Genomic DNA, 20,434 nt, shown 5'->3' with positions numbered 1-20,434 from the left:
GTGCACGTGGACGATGGACTGATGGCCGTTTATACGAGAGAAAATAAGCCGCGGCTTACTCTGGCCACGGTGTACAAAATATGTGAAAGGAACTATTTATACGAGTATATACTCCCAGGTCAGGATAAGCCGCGGCTTGAGAAAGACGTGAACGTAGATTTTGTTATTTATAGAGTGTGTTCACTGTCACACAATAAAAAATAAAATCAGAAACCATGCAGTAAATAAAGTCAAGAAACTGTGATATTATAGACGATAAATAAAGAAGACAGTTCCCCAAGTTTAAGGTATGTGCTTTGTTCCAAAGTTGAGATATTCGTCATAATCCGCCATAACTCCGAAATTCAAAATGAGCTGGTTTCTATAAAAAGGACGCCATTGAGCTGGAAAGTTGCAGATAGATGTAAATTTAGTCCCTTTTATGCCTGACGAGGATGAAATGTTTAGTCAGGTCCTTTAGTTTTGGATTTGAGAATTATATTACGTCACCTAAACACACTCTTATATTTATGTAAGCCGCGGGTTATTTTCTCTCGTATAAATGGCCCTATTGCGACTGACCATCCTTGGAAGTTCTTGGTTGGCAAGCACCTTGATCATTCATTTTGCATGTTAGCTGTGACCTTTCAACTTTTAACGTGGTGCACCGGTAGTGCAGAAGACCTCAATTTTTTTATTTATCCCAACTAATGTCAATCGAGATACACTGTTCCTTTGTGTTCAAAATGTCAACTCCACGGTATCGTATACAGTAAGGGGCCCAGTTCTCGGCCACTTTTTGTTCAACGTTTATTTTTAGCGCCAGAAATGAATCTGAATAAAAAGCAATTGCTTCCAAAGGTAGCTTTATTCCTTGTCTTTCGTCCTGCCGAGTTTTGAGTTTGCATCTACTATATACTGTGAGCAAATCGAGGTGACACGAAGGTAGGTGAATTTGATTTCCACGAAAACGTGTTTGTTTACAGCTACTCGAATTACATGGTCTAATTCAAGTTTGTATTTTATCCGTATAGGAGGCTCAAATGAGCCAATTCTTGGCGTAATGAACGTAGAGTGATAAAGCTTTCTGTTAAATGTAAACTTTTCCTGGCCTATTTTATTTTTTTAACTAAATTCACCCCTCAATATTTCCTTAGTACTTCTGCGTATTTGCCTAGGCTCGGCCACCCTGCTGGCCGTAGACAACACTAAAATGTGCTCATAGTTTTGTATCGAGTTTTCTTGTCGAATCATTTGTAAAAATAAAGCTGTAATGGGGTGGCATGTTCCGACAGTAGCTATAAATTAAAATTATGAGTTCTGACTTACCGGACCCCGTTTTGAAATACCCAACTCTTTTTTAGCCTCGCTTGCCAGTGTATTTACGAGAAAAACTAGGTGAAACCATGAAACAAAGCTCGTTAAGGATACTTTGTGGTCGAAATATCCAACACAAGCCTTATTAGTGTCTTAACAACAAAATTGGTGATAAAGCGTTGTTTATTCTGAGGAATCGAGCGCACTCTTTTCGGTGGCCGAGAACTTGGCTTGCTGGCCAATAACGGCCCATGAACGAAGCCTCCATTTTCGTTATAACTCGGGAGAAAACAGCGTTGAGCAGTCGATAGCTTTACATGTGTAAACTGAATGCTGAGGCTAGTTGGGTGGGAATTGAACCCACGACCTTTGGGTTAGATTCCATCAGTAGGGCTATCGCTCACATGGTTCATATGGGATAGAAATCTAGCACTTCACATTACACTCTATTCAGTTAACTCTATATAAAATTGATAGTTGATCTAAACAAAAGCATGGCAGTTTTGTATCTCAAACAGTGTGCAGTACAGACGCATCTTTCACTTACTTGCATCTTTCACTCACGTCGTCTGACATGTTGTACATTCATTTTCAGGTTTTCCAAACAAAATATGCCTATGTGGGGAATTTGGCAGGGTAAAGGAAAACCACCGTTTAGTGTGTACTTTGAACCTTTTGCGGCCCAAATGACCCAGTTATATAATGATGGTGAGTAATGACAAATGTGGCATCTGTTTAAGGACGTTCACGCCCAAAATTCCCATGTACAGTTTTTTTTTAACTTTGATTGCAGGTAGAAAATGATAAGACTATGTTAAAAACGTAAAAAAAATTCTGGGGTCACCGAACTCGTTTTGGAGATGAGGCGTATCACAGACTGTAGCATTTCTAGGATTTCCAGTCCCTCGAGGCGATTCTGGCCGGATTCAATACTGGCGGCATATATTTAAGTTAAAGAATCATATCTAAGTTCTATGTTTTTAACACAGCATATATAGGCCTATTTAACAGATCCTTGCTACATCTGTCATTAAATCAGGTAGAATTAGCCTTAAAAAAATGCAACTTCTAAGTAACGCACAGCTGTATCCATGTACCAATTCGACCCTATGTTAATAGTAAATAAGAAATAATTAAAACTTCCCACGTACAGATTTTTTTTGTTTTTAGTATAATGGAAAGAATCAGAAAAGGAAGCGATCTGCCAAAAAAATGTGGGGGTCACCGAGTGTCGAACAAAAATAAATATTCGCCCACTAAGTTAACGCAAAGGTCATCAGGTCTATATTTTGTTGAGTTTTTGACTCGGTGCGCATGCTTGAAATACATGACATGGCACGCGCATGCCTACTGAATAGCGTGCGAACGTCCTTAAAGTTGACTTGAGAGTAGATTGCTTACAAGTTTAAATTGGTTTTCATACTTTCTGGTATCAAAAGGTGTTCAGATTGTATTGGCTGTTGAGCAATCCCCAATCACTGTAAAGGCTGCCGTCATTCTTGGGTCAACTGATTTGCAAGGAAAATCGTACCTTCTTTGTATGACACAACACAATGGGGAAAGTGGCTGTCTTACATGTGAGGAGCCAGGTATTGTTGTAAAACAAGGCAAAGGCCATGCTCGCTGTTATCCCTACAGAATTCCAGAGGTTAGACACACTTTTGGGATTCTTGTTGAGAACTTACTGGCCTTAATGTTTCCTCCAAAGTAGGATTTTAGGTTTCTCACTCAGCTGTATGGGAGGACTGCATTTTGCTCAGATATAAACAAAAAATACATAGCTAGGACATGATTGCTTTGCTAAATGAAAATTTCATTTTTGTGAAATTTATTACAGGTACTCTAACTAGAGTTCTGTCAACCAGGTTGCAGGTATCTTTGATGTCACAAGCCTGGCATTAATGCCTTGGTTTGATATTGTTGTCGGAATGGTACCAGATTACATGCATGGCTGTCTATTAGGAATTACCAAGACTCTCCTCTACAAATGGCTGTCAGCATCAAATTACAAACAACCTTATTTCATTGGTGGGCAAGTAAGTTTAGTAAAATTATTTTTTGTAAAGTTATGGCTATCCCTCATTTAGGTCGAGGATCATCCGATGATAGTCTTCATATTGATGAGCGGTGTGTTCGTAGATGGCTCATGAACTACAGTATATAAGAAAATGTACATGGCAAATTGAGAAAGAGGTTCTTTATGTACAATGGACCTCACCCAAACAAAATGAGTTTCTCTCCTTCCCTTGGACATCCAAAACTTCTATAACTAAGCCAGTACCATAAATGCAGTGGTTTAAGCTCAGAGTGTGGTGATTCAAAGGGACGTTACAATGTACAAGTGTATGTATTGTTAATTCATTCTCACTCATTTGTTGGCAGTTGAAGGTTACTGACTGACATCTAACCTTGTCAGTGTACTTTATATAGTATTTTATGGATGGTTACATGTCATACACATGTTGCAGATTGCAAACATCAGCAAGTGACTGCAAAGGATGAGACCACCTGATTATTTGTCAAGACTTCCAAGGGACTTAGAAAAGCATTTCAAAAACTTGAAAGGTGCATGTCTGTGTCTAGATATGTAGTAAGTTGCTGCATTTATAGCTCTGGATTTACTCTTGTGTTGCATAATACTTTCATTTTGCAGTTGTTGAATTTGAAACTGAGTAGGGGAGGCAATTTTAACCTCCAAAAGCAACAAATTAATAATGATCAAACCCTTTTTGTGTGCTAATCAATTGCAAAGGTAGAATGGCGTCCTTGTATGAATTCTTTTTCATCCCCCTCTGATCATGCTTCACACGTCTAGTATTTCCTTTCAATACCTGTCATGCATGCAGGCTGAAAGGGTAAGTGAGTCACAACAACTGTTTAGTGTGAAGCTAATTTGAAATGTTCTTAACAATTGATTAATAACTATTTTAGCCTTTTTTTACTTTGTTTAAAGCTTCAGAGTTGCAAGCTTGGCTCTTGTACTATGGAGTACCATGTTTAATTGGTTACCTGCCTGACAAATACCTGCTACGTTTTGGGCACCTGGCAGAGGGTATTTTAATCCTTCTTGGAGATGCAATTGCACCTTTTCAATTAAACAGAGCGAAAGATCTCCTGCACACCTTTTACAGAGACTTTCAGAGTTTATATGGTGAGAGCATGCGATACTGCTGTAATCAGTTGTGTGGCTCCATTTGAAGCATTGAATGTTATTAATATCTGTACAGGGGATGGAAATTGTGGGCTCAATGTTCACAATGCCGGTGTTTATTTGCTGACTATGTACAGGGATGGGGACCCCTTTGGGCTTGGTCAACCTTTGGTTTTGAGGACATGAATGGTACCATCATGGACCTGACACATGGTACAGGAAATGTTTGTAAGCAGCTGAGATACACACTCTCTCTCTCTTGGAAGTGAAGAGCAGATTTTGATATTGTATAGAATCTGATCGGTTTCAGCCTTTTCTTTATGTCATAACATGGATCTTGTTATTCCCCAGTTGCCAGATTATTGGAAGCTTCTTATAATCCAGGAACCCTCTTATATAAAAGATCTAGTACCTGTTTCAACAGTCCCCTCACCTGACATTACGAGTGCCACTGAAGACAATTAATCATTGAATTCCTTTTACATTGAGAGGTTCTGTGGATGCTTCATGCTCAGAGTCGACTAAGGTGTGACATACAATTGATGGAAAATGGTGCCATGAAACACTTCATTGAAAGAATGCTGAACACTAAAAGAGGGTGTGTAAATTTAAGTTATTCCAAAAGTTAACGCATTAAATGAAAGGCTTTTACTGCATTGGTGTAGCCAAGAGGAATTATTCATTAACAAACATTACACTGGTGAATATTTGTTTTGTTATACATGTGTTAGGGTAAAAAATCTCAAGACTGCTAAAGGATGCCAAATTGCTGGTGGAGCTGAACAGCTCAGTGGATTATCAGAAGATTTGCTTGAGAAGATTAACATTGAAACCACTAGCCAAACAAAGATGAAAGTGCTACGTATTGTGAAGAATGGACATGTTTATTTCTCAAAGGAATATACCATAATGGTCAAACGGAATTTATCTGTTTCCCTGTCTGAGAATGGGAAAATTGGGGAGATAGAGTATTTTGTCTGGGACCGAGACTCTGGATTAACACTTGCAGTGTTCCGAGAGGTGTATCCAGATCTTGGCAAACCCTTTTTCTTTCAAGATGCTGGCCATCACATTCTGAGGATGAAACCAGAAAGGTACTGATGCTTTTTTTTCTATTTTTGATAGACTACTTAAATCTACATGACGTGTAGAAAATGCTGCAAACCTCTTACCACTGGGCTAACTGTCAATGGAAACAATAATTTTGCCTATGGAACAAATTAACATGAATTAACATGAAATTATTGTAATTATACATATGGTGTGATTAGGTCTGGTCTTTGAAAAGCAATTGATGTGTAGCATTTTGCTCTGCTAGACACTCTTATGCCACATTGCATGTTTTCCTTTAAAGTTTGCTTTTAGATCTGAACTTCAAGTTGACCGAATTGAGAAGCTACAAGAAAAAGTTTTTTTCCTGGAAGGAAACAAAGACAACATATGTGTTATCAGAGTGGCAAACTTCTGTGGAGTTTGTGGATAATGTGTTTTTAAAAAGATGCATTACATGTAAAATAACAATGTTTAGATCTTCAATATTTGTTAGCAATTCCTTTGCAATAGAGATGGTTTGTTTAAGCTCAAAAAAGCCTTTGAATGTTTGCGCTCAGCCGGATGCGTACAAGTATTTCTTGCCGCATTGAAAATCTTTTAATGATGGGATTTTCACATTCACTTAAAAATGTGAGAAATGTAAATTCTTTTGCATGTGTGTTTTTTAATTACATGCCTATAAGTTTGTGAGAAAATGCTTAAGTTTTGTGAAGGTAATACTAAATGAATCATGACAGAGTCCTAAAAGCAGTGTGATATTAAGCACTTAATGACTGGCCCCAAGGGAAACAGTGAGTTTTGTTTCCCAAAGACCCTCAACTCACTGTTTCCGGTGGGGCACGTCATCAAGTTTCTTGTTGTACCTCTCAACTCAAAAATATAAAAAAGTGTGAAAAAATGATTTTGTTATAAATTTGCATACAGTGACTGTGTTTGCAGATGAGGGGCATTCACACCCGAGCTGTTGTGTCGAAACAACACGATGATAATCTTTTTCTTCACAGTCAACCAAAAAAAAAGACAGTACTAAAGTTTCTTTTGCTTTTTCTAAATGCTCAGCTCGAGAATTCTGGGTTAGATTAGAGGAGGAAGAGCATATTTTGTTGTAAATAACACAACTATTTTCCTACCTGCCGGCAGCGATCGAAGGGCTGTAGTTGCCGGACATGGGCAATCCATTTTTGGTGCTAAATCCAAAGCTTGGAGCCACAAAACATCATTCAAATTTTGCCCTTGTTAATGTGGTCTTCGTTTGCAATTGTAAAAAATCCCTTTTTTATGAAAAATGAATGCTGTCTCTCTAAGTTCAAGTTGTTGTCTCCCTAGGGAGTTAGAGAGTTTTGACCCATGGCACGTGACACGTTCTCCTCCAATCAGAGAAGGTTTTGAGTTGGGAGGTATAACAATGCCATTTGTAAGAGTTACCTAGAAGTTAGTATTTTGTACTCTACAAAAGGAAGTAATGCCCTTGTAATCATAAGTAATTCTGGAAATAGATTTATCAAATATCTAACAAGTAGTGACACCTGAAAATTTTTACATGCGAAAATCTTAGTTGGTAGACAACTAACTAATTTTTTTAATTTCACTAACAGGTTTTCATTTGGAATCAGTCATTAGACATAACATTCCTGAGAAGTGTGCAATTCTAGAAACTCAAAAATTAATTACAAACCATCAATTTGCCTCAAAAAGTCCATTCTTAGAAAATCCCAATAATTAACAGCTCTACTAAGATTCTTGAGAATTCCTAGGAATTCCTAGGAATTCCAAGCATAGAAATTTGTGTAACATACAATTCTCAAGAATTCCCAGCAATTCCAAACCTTATGCATTTCTGTCTAATTTGCATAATTAGGAATTTCTGGGAATTTCTGAGAATTCCTAGGAATTCCTAGAAATTCCCAAAAAGCTGAGAATTCATTTCGCAGGGGTTGCTTTGTCTAATGTCGTCAAAGTTTCAATAGTAATCATGTCATCCCTTGAGCATTACCATGTGATTCCCATCTTACCAAGAGAAATCCCCCTTTTCAGGATCCCATTGTACATTGTCCATCTGAGAATTGGTGCTGGGCATTACGATGCTGCAATTGATAATCCCCTTTAGCCACGGGAAACTACGAATCTTCATGTTCACCGTCCACAGGTAAATTGCCATCATGCCAAAATGAAGTAACTTCAAAAGAGCCTGAAAAGGTACCAATACCAACCGAAGTTGGATGTAGGTGTGGTAGAGGTAGTGCAAGAAACAAAGAAGAAAGTTCATTTTGTTGTGTTTACAAAGATGGTTGTAAATGCTTTCAAGGTATCAGGGGATGCACAGATAAGTGCTGTTGCTACAACTGTGGAAATCATGTCATCCCTTGAGCAGCGGTCAGCGGTCAGCGAGCATGATGGCCGCGTTTTCGTTAGCTCTGCCTACTTGAGATAATTTTCTTGTTTTCTTTCGACCTATATTTTACTCCTTTCTAAACTAATTTAACTAACAAGGAACAAACTATGTCTGGAAAAAGAGGGAAACAAAAGGAAACGGTGGAAGAAGATTTTGAAACTTTCGTGCGCCATCAGTTAAGTTTAATAAGTGATGACTTGAAAGAGATGAAAGGAACTCAAGTCCAGATTCAAAGAGACATTGAATCTCTCCAGAGTCAAACCAAGATGAATGAAAGCTCGATTTCCAAATTAAAAGAAGCGTTGGATGTAAAGCTGGAGGTATTAACAGGAGACCTGCATGACACTAACAAAAGAATTGACCGAATTGAGAATGATGTCACGAAGTATGCAAAAGATATTGCCCCCATATTTTTCAAACCCAGACTTTCTAGACAAACTCGAAAGAACGCTACATAATGTTTTTCTCTCTAAGAAAAAATGTATTTTAATGGGTGATATTAATATAAACACTCTTACAAAAACGAGTATCTCCAAGGAATATCTTAATTTCATACAATCAGAAGGATTTTCTTAGGTGATTTTTGAAGCAATTCGTATTACTTAAAATTCACAAAGCTGTATTGATCACTTCTTTACAAATATTTCAACTTCTTGTTCAAGTGGCAGCCTCGCAGTTGAAATCGCGGACCATCTACCAGTCTTTAATATTTTGTACGACCCAAAATTTAGTCCATTTTCTGATTATTTTGAATTCAAACACTTTCGGGATTTTGAAAAGGAAAATTTCAAATTTGATTTACGAAGAGAGAACTGGGACTCTATTTACAAATGTAATGAAGTAAATGAAAGCTATTCTTGGTTCCTCCATATTTTCAACAAAATGAGTAATACACATGCACCACTTAAAAAAGCCAAGATTAAACACAGACCATACAAGCCGTGGATTACTTCTGGTTTAATGAACTCCATGAAAGTTAGAGATAAACTATATAAGAAATGACTTATTACTCGAAATTATGTCTTTCTAAACAAGTATAAATTATATCGCAATAAAATTGTTACCATTAATAAGATATACCGGGACTGCTTTTATAATGACATTTTAACCAAATCAGACAGTACGAAAAAGATGTGGGACAATATTAACTTATTGATAAATAGGAAACGACCAAGTTCTCACATAGAAAAACTACTAATGGATAATGAACAATATGAACAACCTTCAGCCCTACCTCTTACCTTTCTCAGAAACAAAAACAACTTCGATTTTCACATGTCTCTGAAATAGAGATATTTTTATTACTAGAAAATCTGGATAGAAACAAGTCATTCGGGTGTGACAAGATTCATCCACTTTTATTACAAACCGCAGCATTTCAAATATACCGTCCTTTAACATTTATTCTTAATCTTTCTATCAATCAAGGCATCTTTCCTGATAGTATGAAACTTGCAAAAGTTGTTCCAATTTTTAAACAAGGCTCTCGTTTCGTGTGTAATAATTATCGACCTATCTCAGTTCTATCTTCCGTAAGTAAAATATTTTTAATCAGCTAATGTTCTACTTTACGAATAACAAAATGATTTCCCCAAAGCAATATGGATTCAGACCAGGCCTCACAACTTCTGACTGTCTAATTGATCTTACTGAAGAAATAACCTCCTATCTTGATCAAGGCCATTATGTGGTTTCTTTATTCCTGGACTTTAGTAAAGCTTTTGACACAGTGAACCATCAAATATTATTAAATAAACGTAAGTTTATGGCCTACAACAAAGTGAATATAATTGGATTCAATCTTACTTACGTAACAGGAAACAGAAGGTGTATGTAAATTAATGGAGTTGCTTGTGATTCATGTCTTATTTCTACTGATGTACCTCAAAGATCGATTCTGGGACCTTTGCTGTTTATTATTTTTATTAATGACCTTCCAAAGACCTCAGCATATTTTCTTCTAGATTATACAGAGATGATACATCTTTAAATGCTTCTGGAAGTGATCTTGACAGTTTATTGTGTGAAATTAACAATCACTTGCCAGCTATTTATGAATGGTTATGTAGTAATAAGTTGACCTTGAATTTGACAAAGACAAAGTATATTATTTTTATGCCTCGTCAAAAGGAAAGTTACAATCTATATCCACCGTTCACTGTAGCAAACGTTTATTTAGAGAAGTCCTCTTGTGTTAAATACCTTGGTGTGTATATTGATTGTCACCTTACTTGGCATGACCACATTGATTACATATGTAACAAAATCAGCAAAAATGTTAATATAATGGTTAAGTTGAAGCGTCATGTATCAAAAGCAACTCTTGTTAGTTTGTATTACTCCCTTATATACCCTTACCTTACCTATGCTTGTACACTATGGGGTAATAATTATAATGCTCTAGTGTCTCAAATTGTAAAATTACAAAAAAAAGCTGTTCGTGTTATAAATGATGTCCCTTTAATGGAACCAATAACTCCACATTACTTATCCTTACACCTTTTGAAATTTCCTGATATTGTTAAATTGAATACATGTATGCTCTTTTATGATTATTTTCACGATGAAAAGTTGGTATCTGAGCTGAGCTACATAATTACAATACCTGCAGTGCATCATCCAATCAAATCTTCATACCTTCATTCCGAACTAATCTTAGGAGATTTTGCCCCAGCATTATTGGATGTTTCCTTTGGAACAATATCCCGGATTTCATTAGGGACAAAATATCTCAAAAATTATTTAGAAAAGCACTTTTGCGCTCAATACTAATGAAACTTTACTTTTTTTCTCTTTTGTTTTAATAAAAATCTCAAGTGCTTTTGTAACTAAAAGGGGGTCAACATTAGTTTATCTAGATGTTCCCCTGTGCTCTCCTTCAAATATACCATGTCAAATAATTTAAGTTGTTGTTATTTGTATTGTTTGTTTATTTATTTATTTTTCTTTTTTAAAACCTATATCCACTTAATTATGTATTATTTAGGGATTGGAGAAACAAATAAAATAAAATATATATATATAACTGTGGAAATCCTGATGGGAAAAAGGATGTAATTAAAACTGGAACACTAGAGCCAGTCCCAAGAAAGTGCCGCAGACATGCTGCATGTCCAGTACCTTCAATGACAAATGAAAATTTCATGGAAACTAGAGAAAAGAATCCCTCATCATGGACTGCTTTTGAGGAGCTTCTTCAAAAGGAATGTGTCTTCTACCTGAATTCTGTAGATAACTTAACAACATTTCGCTAGTTGAAATGTACAACAACACAGTTAACATATCTCAAAGCAGCAAATCCATCAAAGGCATTTTTCAAAATCACTACCGTTTGCCAATCAGAGAAGTTTGCAAGATGTCCAACGCATGATTAAAAGACTGCATAACCAAAACGATGCTTTTAATGTCTTTTTCAAGAATCAAATAAACTTCCAAAAATCCACATTGACATCGATTGGGTAATGGTTAATGACTGTTTTATTCGTTTTATTAATGATATTAATCATTTATTACTTTCAATATGCAACTACAGAGATCATTTCCTCTATGCTTCAGCAAGTACTGTATGGACTGAGTCATGCTTGTTGCGTTTTAAGGGAAAGAGTATGCCCCTTAAGGGCAGGAATTGCTGCTCCATAAAGGAGCAAACCTGATTGTTATGGTTACAAGTTCTTTCATCTTCGGTTTCTTGGACTTGGACTTTAAAGCTGTTTTTCCTTGTAGAATACTTCAAAGACGACCCGTCACTTGGGTGACTAGTCCTAGGTTCCCAATTGCTTTCGACGTGAGGTCTCATTATCACTATTACCAAGTATGTTGTTTTACCAATTTTTGTTTTTCTTTGCCGTTATGCATCAGAAAATCGTGAAAAAGTTGGTGGAAAAAGTTGTTCCGTTCTGAAGAAGAAAAGTGTGTATAGGCGTACAAGCCGGGGGCTGGTGGGGGAGGGGCTGCAGTGCTTGGGATAAATAGGGAGTTTTAGCTAGGACAAACGGAACGTCAACTACAACGTCAATTAAAAATATAACTTAGCGCTATCGTAGGTATTTCGCGATTATTCCATCGTGATTACCTTGAATAGGGGCGAACTATCATATAACTGGATTTATAGGAACGTTTCTAAAACAAGACGCCCTTAAGGGCGTATCCGTGGGATGCACAAGCAGTTAACACAAATTGTTCACTTACAGTGAACTACAACCACCAGTAAACTTCGGAAAATGGGGAGAGATTACCAGAAAGATAAATTTATAATTTAACTAGAAGTTATTTGTTGTAAAAACAGAAAGAGGTTATTTCTTAATATTATTGCTACTAAATTATCCAGTGGAATCAACGAGGCCCTATTAGGGGCCAGGAATACAGGGGATTTAGGTAAAAAACTTATAGGGATATGGGATATTTGGGGGGAAAATTAACAGGATGCAGGATATTTAAGAAACGGAACTGGTGTTATAGTGATACAAACCACAGCAATTAATGGATGCTTAGATTCCTTCCTCCCCTAATGAGGCCTCAACAATCAGCACAGCAATACTAATTAATATATAGATTTAGCCAAGCCTGAAAGTAGAGCTCCCTGGTTACTTAATCTTACTGCCTGTAGAAATAGTGATTAATAAAATGCTTCGAATTGTCTGTGTTTTGTTGTTTCTGGTGGCTGCTTCAATAATTAAATCATTTTCTTCGCTTTCTTCTGTAGAAAAATTCATTGCCTAACTAGTGAATTCCATGGTAATTTTACACTAAAAACCGATATCGCATGAATCATTCTCATAACCCTTGTTAGAAATTAAATGGTATGGGACGTTAAAGAACCCACTCACTATTTGTAGGGGACGTAGTCCCTGGTGCTGTGGTCTGACCTTATCTGGACGGGGCATCTTTCACTTCCTAAAATTAAATTGTAAACTGTGTAATAAGCAGTCTGGCTAAAGTCCCCCGAAAACACATTGTAAATTAGTTCTGAAAAGCCCCAAGGGGAGAGACTTATAGCTTCACTCACTCACTCACTCAATCACAAAGCAATGAGTGTGATATTGGTTTTTCGAGTAAAATTCACTTTGGAATTCACCAGTTTGGCAATGAATTTTTGTTGAACCGCACAAGTTTTTAAAGAAATCAAGCACACCCTCATTGAGTGAATGGAAAGGAAAAAAGCCATTTCAGAGTTAACTGTCAATACCCAGCGAATAGGAATCATGCTAAAATTAGAAACCATAAAAAACTTTGTCAGTTTAAGGTAAAAAAAATAGTTTTACTGATGACCTTTAGTCCACTTTATCTCTGAAAACGAGATTATTCACATTTTGATTTATTTCATTGAAACACGCCAGGTTGGCTTATCCCCAATAGTAGGATTTCCTTGTGTCTAAATTTCCCCAATAGTGGGATTTTCTGGTGTCATCGATTTCCCAAAAACGGGGATTTTTTCTGTCTCTAATTTTTCTCAACATTAGGATTTTAATTGTCTCAAATTTACCTCATACATCCCAGTACATGGGCTGCAATTAATTTAAATGGTTTTACAACAATTTTCCCCATTAAAGTTTCCTAAAAGTTGAGCTTGCATTAGGCACAAATTTCTTGTTTTGGGATGCAAAAATTCCCTGTTCACAAGATATCCACAGCTTTAATTCTCAGGGATATTATTATGCGATATTAAACGCGACAAAAACGTAGGCAACTTTTTAGTTAGAAGCGCACTCAAAACTAACAAGCAACCCGGCACTTTCAAATGCGAGCGCTCTTGTCTTTTCATTGTTAACACTAGCAAGATATCGGGACCTAAGTGATCTGTTAAGATCACCGATCGTTTGACATGTACCTCTGCAAATGTTATTTGTTGCATAACCTGTACGTAATGCAATTAATTATACATTGGCGAGACAGGTAGACGACTAGGTGACTGATTCCGTGAACATCTTCGCGATGTTGAGAAGAATGACAAGGATGCATCTCACCCAGTCGCTCGTCATTTTAATCTCCCTAACCACTCCAAAAAACACATGGCTATCTGCGGGCTTTCCCTACAACTAGGTATGATGGAAAGCCGCAAGAATCTGGAACAAAAATTCATCTTCCAAATTGGCACCCTTAATCCTCACGATATTAACGAACGCTTTGCATTTAACTAATATATTCCTATTTTTCACATTGCCATGTTACCACCAATAGCGCAGCTTCTAGTCTACTATAAAAACTACACGTAGCCCATAATTCCTCAGTTTGCTCTGACGAAGGGCCAATGCTTGAAATGTCAGCTTTTAGACTCTGTACGGTGGCCAATTTACATTATCAACTCTGTTGATAAAACCAAATTTTTGTATTTTATTTCTTAGGGTTGTTCAATTCCTGGTATCAAGAATCTTTTACCATCAACTTAAAGCAACAAATTTCAATAATTTTAATAAACAGCTGTCATGACCGTACTGTAATAGATGAAACATTAAATCAGCACAGGCCTGTGGGTGTCATGAACAGAACCATTAACCTCAAGTCAACTACAAATAAAGATACTAGTTACAGTGTGAGTAGGCAATCTCAATGTAAACTTAACTGACTTCTGTTGTTTGCAGGTCAGAAGGCTAGCTATATTTCAATTTCCTGTTTTCCATCTTGGAAATTGTACAATATCTATTGTTAACCAGTTTCTTGGCCATGACTTCCAACAGTTGAATAGGAGACAAGGTTCTCAGATTTTTTGGTTGCACACTGAACTTTTTCTTGTGATCACTAACTGGATCATCTCTTGAAAAAAAGGGCTTTAACAATTATTTGATTTGTTTTCAAAGGCCATGAGTTCAGGTCTTTTTTCTCAGCCCATGCTTTTTGAGCCTGACTGCAACTGGGAGATTCTTCACTACCTGAGTCTTTCGAAATCTCAAAACCACTACTAGAGTTAAGATCATCTTGTTCGCTACTTTTACTTGAGGCTACTGATCTGCTTCATCTCGTTCAATGTCATCCTGGTCATTTCTCAGTATCTAAAACAAAGAACACAACCACACAGTTAATGACAACTGGGTTGGAAATTAACTCTTGCCCACTTGCCAATGGAATTATTAAAGTAAAAATCGTATATGAAATGCCTTGTGTACATGATGCATTTTGGCAACTTTAATTATAAAGTCAGTGCCCAATCCAACATATTGCTTCGATCTGCTTCCAGTTTTTATATTAGCAGCCCCAGGAAGCTTTACTTCCCCTCTCCCCCAAATTTCAGAGCTATCTCCAGCATTTGACTAAAAAACAAGACAAAATTAAAGTGTAAAGATATACATGTACATGTATACTTCGGATCACTCAAGTTTTCCGGTAAACGAGGGAAAGAGGACTCGATAAAAATTGTCTCGATCAAATAGGTACTCAATCTGGCATGAAGACGTGACTGGTTTAAAAAAACGAGCCTCGTTCTTAAAATTAAACTCGTTTAAAATACCCATCAGAAAACAAGACTGGTTTGGGACGCTAGAAGACCCGTTCAGATAGACTTGTTTGATAAACGAGACTCGTTCGCAAAACGTGAGTCGTTCGCGAAAACCAGACTCGTTTGTGAAGGGAGGCTAGTTAATCAAATAATTAATTTTGGTTTTTATTTCACTGTAAATGGTAATGTAAATATCAAGAATATTATTTTAGTCGCAGTCTTACGAACAATGTAAATGATGGCCAGAAACTCTGGCTTTGAATATTCTTAACTTTGAAGCTAACTTTGAATTGGGTGATGTCAATGTAGGCAGGGGGCAATGAATTCTTCTTTCATTTGGACTGGAATGGTTTAATTCAAATACACTTATTATTAAGTAACTAACTAACAAGTTGATTGGCCCAATATTACTAAAGTTAAGTTTAAAAAGACAATTAATATGTTCATTCTCGAGTTGAACCATTTGTGTACTTAAAAATCAGTTTATTTTCTACTACTAAAATCTGTTTCATCCTTTGGAATTTTCTTATCCCAACAATAACCAACAAATGGGTTGCTCATAAGGTATAATAAAGTGCTTCTACCATTCTACCTACAACACGATGTATACTTGAAGAACAACACGATTTTAATGATCAGAAGAAATACAAAAATTGCCAATGGAAGTATTGAATATGAAAATAACACAAACTTCTAAAAGGCCGAGGCTATCAGGGATAACGTTCAGGGGCGCTTTCCACTTCAATGGTGGGGAGTAAAAAGGAACAGCCCTTTGCACTAGAAATTTCTTTGAATTAAAATAATAATAATAATATAATAATAATAATAATAATAATAATAATGAATGAATGGAAGCACTGGTGCCACTAGCATAATGCCCGATGAATTAATGAATTCCTTGTTGCTAATTGTAGAATCCAGGGTCTTACACCCTTCCCCTGTTTCTTTTGGCTCTGACATTATGTTTTGCTGTTCCTTTTTATAAAAAAGTGTCATCGGTTTTTCTGCACAGATGGATAGCGCCCCTGAAAACAATAATAGTAACCACCGTCCTTAAACAATTTACACCTCCTTTGTCAGTCTTTCATAACTTAGCTCTTCTTTTCTCGGAAATTGCAATTTTTATGATGAATTGGTAGGAAGACTGAGTGTAGTCCAATTCTGTCTCCCGCTGCGCGGTCATCCGATTTTGTTACTACTATTATGATTACAGACCGAATTGGACTCCACTCAGTCCTATTACCATTACAAATCAATTGTCAGTCTTCCTATTTTCTTCCTTCTCTTTCTTTTTCTTCAGTCTTTGCGCTGTTGTTCTGTTGTTTTTTCTTTTCCTTTTTTTCCTTTCTAAAGACATGTCCGGCCCCTCGTTATTTCCATCGATCTTATCTCCTTCATCTTCTTTGGCATCCGTTTCGGCATCTGCAATGAAAATAAAACCTGTGTTACTATCCTTTTACCCTTTAATCGTACATTTTCTCTCCCAAACACACAAAGACCCCCCTGTCGATTTTTAACAGTATTTAGCTTTAAATAAATGCCAAAGAGGCACAAAAAATAAGGAAACAACTAATCTATAGGACAACGACTTGTTGGGGAGTTATTTAAGTCTTGGCTACATGATGGCATTACAAAGGGAAAATCGTAGCCTTAAATGGTCTCAAGAACCTTCTGACTTGAGAATTTTTTGCAACTTAAACTAAATGAAAAGTTCTTACCTTCCAGGGTTTGTGACAATACACCTTCTCTGTAAAAGTAATATCCTTTGAAGGGAACCTGCGAAAAGGAAATCCAAGGGAAGTATTGTACCCGTAAATGTCAGTTATTCCGGATCCTTTAAACGTAGGATGGCTGTTTGACACGTGTACCCCCCTTTCAGTTTACCTAAGTGTTCAAGAATTAAACAAATGTACTGTGGTTATGTTGATATTATAAGAACCGAGTTAACTGATTTCACATCAAAATTATTGCCCAGTTAAATTAAGGTTCTGTGTATATATCTTCTTGCTACTTCTAACTCTCATATAAATTATAGTTTGGTAGAATTCTAAGAATCTGGTCCCAAACGTCCCGGCTCACGAAGAGCCTGGTTTCAAGTGTTCTGGCTAGATTAGTGAGTCTATCGACCGAAGGTGCGTAGGCTAACAAAGAACCTGTTCCCAAGTGACCACGTTTAAAATGAGGACATATTTACCGTCTCGTTAATGCATATCTTTGTATTGTTGATAGATTCCTCAGAGCCTGGTCCAGAAAGAAATTATAAAATATATTATTTTACTACCCCAATATGCTTAGAAGATGAAACTGTGATAGGATTCTAAGAACCTGGTCCCAAGTGTCGTGGCTCGATTAGGGACTCTGTGTACCGAAGGTACGTTCCTAAGAACCTGGTCCCAAGTGTCCGTGAGCCTGGTCCCAAGTGTCCTGGCTCGATTAGGGACTCTATCTACCGGAGTACATTCCTAAGAACCTGGTCCCAAATGTCCGGGCTCACGAACAGCCTGGTCCCAATCTACCGAGGGTACGGTCCTAAGAACCTGGTCCCAAGTTTCCAGGCTCACGAAGAGCCTGGTCCCAAGTGTCCTGGCTTGATTAGGGACTCTATCTATCGAGAGTATTTTCCTATAAAAGCCTAGTCCCAATTATCCTTCTTTAATCATTAAGTCCTCTTCCGAGTTAAAAAAAGGTTTAAGCCATTAACATTGAATAAATGAGTGCCATTGGTGTGATAAGTCATCTTTTTTATTATTAGGCATACGTTATTCATATAACCTACAGTAGATTATTACGTTGGTTTCCTAACCTTAGAGTGGAAATATGTTTCCATTTCTGTCTCCTCCTGTAGGAGTAACAGAAAAATAGTAATTAATGCCAGCAACATTTTGGCACTGTGAGCGTAGGGGGTGCTAAGACAGAAGCCTATTTAGACTATTCACTGCATGAGGAAACCTTATCTTCTTGTAATTTTAACTTTTGAAAATATATCTAAGATAGTACTCAGGGCTGTGCATTACATGGAAAGAAAGCAACTTAAAGGTTGCCGCATTCACACCAAAGCTTATAAAGGCTTTTTAGTTAAACATGGTTTACAATTGTTTTCTTCATACAAATTACTACTTGACATAATGTAGACTCCAAATTCAACACAATGAAGGCACACATTAGAACGTCCATGTACCCTACGTAAAATGCAGTCTTTCAGCCTTCCTGTGCTCATTTTTATGTTATAATGACACGTATAGTTAGTGTGAATTTAGTTCACTTTTTACTTTCTACTTATTCTTGCGGTAAGGTTTAACATCTCGTCTTGGCTGACCGTTTCTGGGTGGGAAACAAGATGTTTCCCTCTGTGTAGCGTGAAACAGTGGGGCAAACTTTCGGTTGTTCCTGCCCAGTCGTAGACCTCCTGTCCCAGTGAGAAGGAAAACAGAAGAATGTGGTGAATATTTCAGTTGGTTACGGTTCTACTTCTGAGTCCAGGAGTCAAAATCTTTTCATTAACATTGAACTTACTTGTTTGTACGTACTTACTTGTACACAACGTATGTTACATTGCACTAAGTTATTAAATAGTTCCGTAAAAATTTAAAGGAATGATTATGGTATAGTTTGTTAGCGAATTAGGAGCAAGTCAAAACAAAATTCATAGGAATAATACTTAAGTAATCTGTAACACCTTCATTGAACTTTACCTCTCAGGTATACCCATTTACCTTAGATATTCTTCGAAACGACTAAATATTTTTTAAGGAAGGTCTGTTCCTTACCTGTAAATGGGCTCCTGATTTAAATCTCCTTGACAACGTCCCTTCCGCGGCCCGGATTCGGATGATCATCGGACAAGTGGGCTTTCCTTGCCTTCTTTTCGTTATCCTGCAAAGTCGTTGCAGCTAAGTTTATCTGTTTATGAAGACGGTATATCCAATGTAGTACGTAAGAATGGAAAGAATACAGGGAAGCCACTGTTGCTTTCGCTGAAAGCCATTTAATACGTTGCTTGGATCTACCCACAGCAAACACTACTACCCTGCAACGGCCAAAATCGTTGCGCGACAAGTTGCACGAAAAGTAGATCCTAATTGTACTATAGGCAACGGCCCTTGCAACTTGTCTCGCAAGGATTTTTGCCGTTGCAGGGTATGTTACACCTTGAATTGTTTCATGCAACTTGTCCCGCCACAATGTCCCCAAAAGATTGCAAGCTAAGTTGCACAAAACATTTCACAGTGTAACAGCGCTTTTATACTTTGATGATGCCATTAATGTTTACCTGTCGTTCAACCTTTCCTGGATCACTTTCTTTATTTCCTAGATCCTGCAATTGCGCTTGACGGAAGTTATGATCTTGTTCCTCCCTTTCCGCCCGGAACTTGCCAAGTTGTTCTCTGCGAAATTGTAGTCAAGGCTATTAGATTACCCTTAACAGTTACACATCTGCCAAGCATCACAACTTATGCAGGCCTAAAAAAATTGCCTATATACACTTGCATGAATATACAGTTACCCTGTTAAGACTCTTTAATAATAAAGATAATACCATAATAATAATAATAATAATAATAATAATAATAGTAATAATAATAATAACAATAAAAAAAATGTATTATTATTATTATTATTTTTTTATTATTCTTTTTTTTTTTAATTTTTAGCAGTCACTTATTTTATATTTTCACATAGTTTAATAGATTTAAGTGGATAATACTTTTAGAAAGATATTTGTAAATAGGACTTGAACATGGTGTTTTTAAGGAGCTCCTGGGTTACGATTAACGCCCCAGGTAGCTTTTAGGTATTGACATTCAAAAGTTTCAAACTGTCACAATAATAGAGATAATGGTAATGACAATAATAATGATAATAGTGGTACTTCCACCAAGTGGCTCTTCGCTTACTAATAAACAATTAAACTATAAACTGTGACTTGTCTTCCCGTTTGCTACATTCTTAAAAAATAAAATCGCAAATACATACTTTCAATTACACATATAAATCGATTATCACTCATAAACTGGCACATAATGGTCGATTCTACATGTACCTTTGCGCCGACAATCATAAAAAAAAAAGGTTTGGTTGTAGAAATTTTTGTTGAATCTGAATTTCCTAGAGG

At 36.8% G+C, this 20,434-nt stretch overlaps 1 pseudogene; it reads left to right on the top strand.

The window, feature by feature from the left end:
* Positions 1-725: 725 nt before the first annotated feature.
* On the top strand, positions 726-5,930 carry LOC138056305 (uncharacterized; annotated as a pseudogene).
* Positions 5,931-20,434: the final 14,504 nt, after the last annotated feature.

This window comes from Montipora capricornis, chromosome 7, assembly GCF_036669925.1.
Source record: "Montipora capricornis isolate CH-2021 chromosome 7, ASM3666992v2, whole genome shotgun sequence".
Lineage (NCBI taxonomy): Eukaryota > Metazoa > Cnidaria > Anthozoa > Scleractinia > Acroporidae > Montipora > Montipora capricornis.
This window is presented reverse-complemented; position numbering and strand designations above follow the sequence as displayed.